The sequence below is a fragment of the Bufo bufo genome, chromosome 1 (genome assembly GCF_905171765.1).
Source record: "Bufo bufo chromosome 1, aBufBuf1.1, whole genome shotgun sequence".
Classification (NCBI taxonomy): domain Eukaryota; kingdom Metazoa; phylum Chordata; class Amphibia; order Anura; family Bufonidae; genus Bufo; species Bufo bufo.
In genome coordinates, this window is record NC_053389.1 from 603,376,894 (window position 1) to 603,382,902 (window position 6,009).

Here is a 6,009-nt window from a genome sequence, read left to right on the forward strand (position 1 = left end):
ATATATTTTGTGTTCACAGAAGCAGAAAAAGATAATACTTATCCAGGCCATTCTGAGAATGTTTTTTCGTCACATATTGTACTTCATGACACTGGTAAAATGAAGTCCAAAAAATAAATTTTTCTGCATAAAAAAAATACATAATTTACCAAAAATTTTGAAAAATTAGCAAATTTCAAAGTTTCAGTTTCTCTACTTCTGTAATACATAGTAATACCACCAAAAATTGTGATGACTTTACATTCCCCATATGTCTACTTCATGTTTGAATTATTTTGGGAATGATATTTTATTTTTTGGGGATGTTACAAGGCTTAGAAGTTTAGAAGCAAATCTTGATATTTTTAGAAATTTACAAAAACCCAATTTTTGGGGACCACTACAGGTCTGAAGTCACTTTGCTAGGCTTACATAATAGAAACCGCCCAAAAATGACCCCATTCTATAAACTACACCCCTCAAGGTATTCAAAACTGATTTTACAAACTTTGTTAACATTTTAGGTGTTGCACAAGAGTTATTGGCAAATGGGGATGAAATTTGAGAATTTTTATTTTTTTGCCTAATTTTCCATTTTAACCCATTTTTTTTATACTAACAAAGCAAGGGTTAACAGCCAAACAAGACTGTATCTTTATTGCCCTGACTCTGGCGTTTACAGAAACACCCCATATGTGGCCGTAAACTACTGTATGGGCACACAGTAGGGCGTAGAGGGAAAGGTGCGCCGTATGGTTTTTGGAAGCCAGATTTTGCTGGACTGGTTTTTTGACACCATGTCCCATTTGAAGCCCCCCTGATGCACCCCTAGAGTAGAAACTCCATAAAAGTGACCCCATCTAGGAAACTACACCCCTTAAGGTATTCAAAACAGATTTTACAAACTTTGTTAACCCTTTAGGTGTCGCACAAGATTTAATGGAAAATAGAGATACAATTTCAAAATTTCACTTTTTTGGCAGATTTTCTATTTTAATATTTTTTTACCAGTTACAAAGCAAGGGTTAACAGCCAAACAAAACTCATTATTTATGGCCCTGATTCTGTAGTTTACAGAAACACCCCATATGTGGTCGTAAACTGCTGTACGGGCACACGGCAGGGGGCAGAAGGAAAGGAATGCCATACGGTTTTTGGAAAGCAGATTTTGCTGGACTGTTTTTTTTTTACACCATGTCCCATTTGAAGCCCCCCTGATGCACCCCTAGAGTAGAAACTCCATAAAGTGACCCCATCTAAGAAACTACACCCCTCAAGGTATTCAAAACAGATTTTACAAACTTTGTTAACCCTTTAGGTGTTGCACAAGATTTAATGGAAAATAGAGATACAATTTCAAAATTTCACAGAAACACCCCATATGTACGGTTTTTGGAAGGCAGATTTTGCTGGACTGGTTTTTTTGACACCATGTCCCATTTGAAGCCCCCCTGATGCACCCCTAGAGAAGAAACTCCAAAAAAGTGACCCCATTTTAGAAACTACGGGATAGGGTGGCAGTTTTGTTGGTACTAGTTTAGGGTACATATGATTTTTGGTTGCTCTATATTACACTTTTTGTGCGGCAAGGTAACAAGAAATAGCTTTTTTGGCACTTTTTTTTTGTTATTTACAACATTCATCTGACAGGTTAGATCATGTGGTAATTTTATAGAGCAGGTTGTCACGGATGCGGCGATACTTAATATGTATACAACTTTTTTTATTTATGTAAGTTTTACACAATGATTTCATTTTTAAAACAAAAAAAATGTTTTAGTGTCTCCATAGTCTAAGAGCCATAGTTTTTTCAGTTTTTGGGCGATTATCTTAAGTAGGGTCTCATTTTTTGCGGGATGAGATGACGGTTTGATTGACACTATTTTGTGGTGCATATGACTTTTTGATCGCTTGCTATTACACTTTTTGTGACATAAGATGACAAAAGATTGCTTTTTTTTACATCGTTTTTATTTTTATTTTTTTACAGTGGTCACCTGAGGGGTTAGGTCATGTGATATTTTTATAGAGCCGGTCGATACGGACGCGGCGATACCTAATATGTATACTTTTTTAATTTAAGTTTTACACAATGATTTCATTTTTTAAAAAAAAAAATCATGTTTTAGTGTTTCCATAGTCTAAGAGCCATAGTTTTTTCAGTTTTTGGGCGATTATCTTGGGATGGGTATGATTTTTGCGAGATGAGATAATAGTTTGGTTGGTACTATTTTGGCATACATGCGACTTTTTTGATCACTTTTATTACCTTTTTTGGGAAGTAAGGTGGGCAAAATTTCAATTTCCTCATAGTTTTTATTTTTTTATTTTTATGGCGTTCACCGTGCGTGGAAAGTAACATGACCGTTTTATAGATCAGGTCGTTACGGACGCGGCGATACCAAACGTGTAGGGAATTTTATTTTTATTTTTTTTAATCAGTGATAAATGTGTTTTTGGATTTTTACTTTTTTTTTACTTTTTTTTTGACCAAGACCCACTTGGTTCTTGAAGATCCAGTGGGTCTGATGTCTGCATAAAACAGTACAGTACAATATATAGTGTACTGTACTGTATTTTACTTACACTTTGTCTGAACAGATCTATGCTTTTAGCACAGATCTGTTAAGCACCATGGACAGCAGGATGCCTGAGAAGGCGTCCTGTTGCCATGGGAACCTTCCCCGTCTGCTCAGTTGTGGCCACAACTTCGCAGACGGGGAAGGGTAAGGAGGGGGGCTGTCTGGGGGCTCCCTCCCTCTCTATCGGGGGGCTGCAAAGGCACAGCAGCCCCCCGATGGGAGAGGGAGGGAGCCCCCTCTTACTGTTAACTTTTTCCATACAGCGGTCTGCGGTATGGAAAGGGTTAAACGGCTGACATCGCATCACAGATGTCAGCCGTTTATACCAGAGTGTCAGCAATGTGCTGACACTCTGGTATACCACTGGCCACCAATGATTATTCAAGAGGAGGCGGGCAGGGAATCGCGATCCCGCCTGCTGCACCGCACCGCCCGCAACACCCCCCCTGCACCACCCGCCGCCATAAAATCATTCAGGGGTGCAGGGGGGGTGAATAAAACTTTTTTTGGGGCATTTTAAAGTTTGATCCCCGCGGTCAGAGACCGCGGGGATCAGAATCGGCAGAAAGCGCAGCAAACCGTAGGTCTGAATTGACCTGCGATTGCCGATACGGGGGGTTACATGACCCGCCCCGGCGTTGTGACAGGATGCCGGCTTAATGATTTCAGCCGGCATCCTGTTTGGATTAACCCCCGCAGCGCCGCAATCTCATTTTAAACTCCTGACGTACAGGTACATCATGGGTCCTTAAGGACTCGGAAAACATGCCGTACCGGTACGTCATGCGTCCCTAAGGGGTTAAGATTCATTTTTTAATGAAAGGTAAGCTCAGTGACACAGCAGAAACATCAGAAAGTATAGTGTTAATCTGTTGTTGCTGGGCAGAAGTCTAGACCAATCACAGCCAGCTTCTCATACAGCAAGAGTTTTCACCAATCACAGCCAGCCTCACACATAGCCTGTCTGGGAATTCCTCTAGCAGGAGCTGCTAGACTCATTATTCACCAGAGACAGGAGCTGAAGAGACATTTACTCCACTTAGAGTCCAGTTTTATGGTAAAAAGAGGCCAAAATAGGTATTTAAAACAGTTATATAATGTTCCTATTGTTAGTATTGTGTTTAGAACTGTATACTGAACTAGATATATATGTGTTTACTTACAGTTCCACCAATTGCAACCATACAATTGCAAGCTACAAATTGCAAGCATACAATTGCAAGCATCCAGATTCCATATTGCAATCCAAATTGCATACAACCATACTAGATCATACTCAACCAATCTGCAAATAGTCACTGCTAACTGCATACTGCAAGTAGAACTATTAGTTAGACCTCAGATATACCTCTCAGAAAGATCATAAAGTGCTTAAATAACTTAAAGTGACAGTACAGATACTGAAGAGGGAAATATATCCACCATTTTATGTTGAATGACAAGATTGAACAGTTGAACCACCATCTTATGCATACCGCCATTTTGTGATATCTTTTCAACACGTGTTTTGTTCATGGACTATCTACTGCGGAGGTGGCAGTGTTATATTGTTATATATGAAGAAAAGTTGAAGTTAATAAAGAAGTTATTTGAAGCATTTGGTGTGCCCTTTAAACCTACTATTTCCATAGAACGGCGCTAGAGGAATTACAGAGTAATAGACAGTCTGGTTAGACTAATAGTCAGAAATATCAGAATTCATCTAATGCCACAGCACAAAAGGCACTTCATAGTGCTGCGCCTGCCACAGTGGAACTATTGCCCTCAGAGGGCGAAAAGATAGTGCTCCTCAACTTGCACAGTAAAGAGCGCATTAGAGCAGCAGAGCGCCAGCATATACTGCCGCGCAGCAACTGTTCCCTGAGTGAGCAAGCAAAGACACCTCACCGGAGTTACCATAGAGGCCATAGAACGAGTGCATTAGTCAAACTGCAGCCGACTCTTAAAGTGGCAGAACGGCAAAAGCAAGATAGCCAACCCTCCTGCGATCCCTAGAGAGAGAAAGAGATGCATGGTAGGAGACAACGTCCAGAGCTAGAGTGTCTGCACCGCTATCCACGGAGAGATCATGTACTGCAGTCAGTTAGTTTCCTGCCACTAGGCCCAAAGCCTGCAGCAGCGTATCCAAGCAAGCACATCACAAGTCATCACAGATCATCGCAAGTCATCACAAAGCATCGCAAGTCTGCACAGAGCATCGCAACTCAGCGCAGAGCATCGCAAGTCAGCACAGAGCATCGCATCACATCAAGAAAAGACAAATCTCCTTTAAGACAGACATTTGTTCCAGCAACCTTCAGATCACAGTATCCTGCTTTTCAGAATAAGGTCAGAGCTTTCCTTTTATTACTTAACATTGCATATAGCCTTTGGCATAAAGAGACATTTTTGTGTTCAGATAAAGACTTTAAAGCAGGCATCTCAAACTCGCGGCCCTCCAGCTGTTGTAAAACTACAACTCCCACAATGCCCTGCTGTAGGCTGATACCAGTAGGCTGTCGGGGCATGCTGGGAGTTGTAGTTTTGCAACAGCTGGAGGGCAGCGAGTTTGAGATGCCTGCTTTAAAGTAAAACAAAGGACAGTTTGTATTACATGGACTCTATTGCATTTCAAGTGAAATTGATTTATTGCCTGCATTTATCGCTGTTACATTTAAAGTGAAAGTCATTTATTTCTGAATTTGTCAGTATTGCATTAAAAGTGAAAGGACTCTTAATATTCGTATTTGTTGTCACTATTGCATTTAAAGTAAAATGTCTGAACCTAGTATTACCATGCCACTGTTAGAGGATACAAAGATAGAGTAGAGGGGGAAGAGCAAGGGAACCTTTCTGAGGTAGATAAGTCTGATGCAGCATTAGTCTTGCCTCAAACAAATATAGCCCAAACAGATGAACTGAGACGTTCATCACGTGCAAGAAAACCGACCCCAAAGATACTGGAAAATTTGGAGCAAGAAGCAGCATTAAAAGGAAAAAAGTTCACCAGAATGTATGAGAAGTAGAAATTATACATTAAAGGTATCCGTGGAAAGTTAAAACAAAAAAGTATAAAAGGGAACTTGAGTGATATGGTAGAGACGGTAGAAGAATCTGAACCAGAGCTTATGGCAGCATATGTCAACCTGCGGTCGCTTACGACACCTTCCCAGGACATTGTAAGGAACACCTGTACTGCAGTCACTAAAGATTTAGTAAAGCTCATGAGAGAACTTTCATCTTCAGCTAATTATGATAAAGTTAAAGCAAGAAGTAGAATGAACAAGCTTTTTTTGAGAAACTATGCTAGGTCCTTAGGGGGAACCACAATCTCAAGTGTGACTTCCTTCGCTAGAAGAAGTGCCACCCACATATCAGAGTCCTCAAATACTTCAGCCAAAAGAAAGGAATTAGCTGAATAACTTGCTGTCAAGAAAGCAGAAATTGAAATGGAAGCTGCCATCGAGGC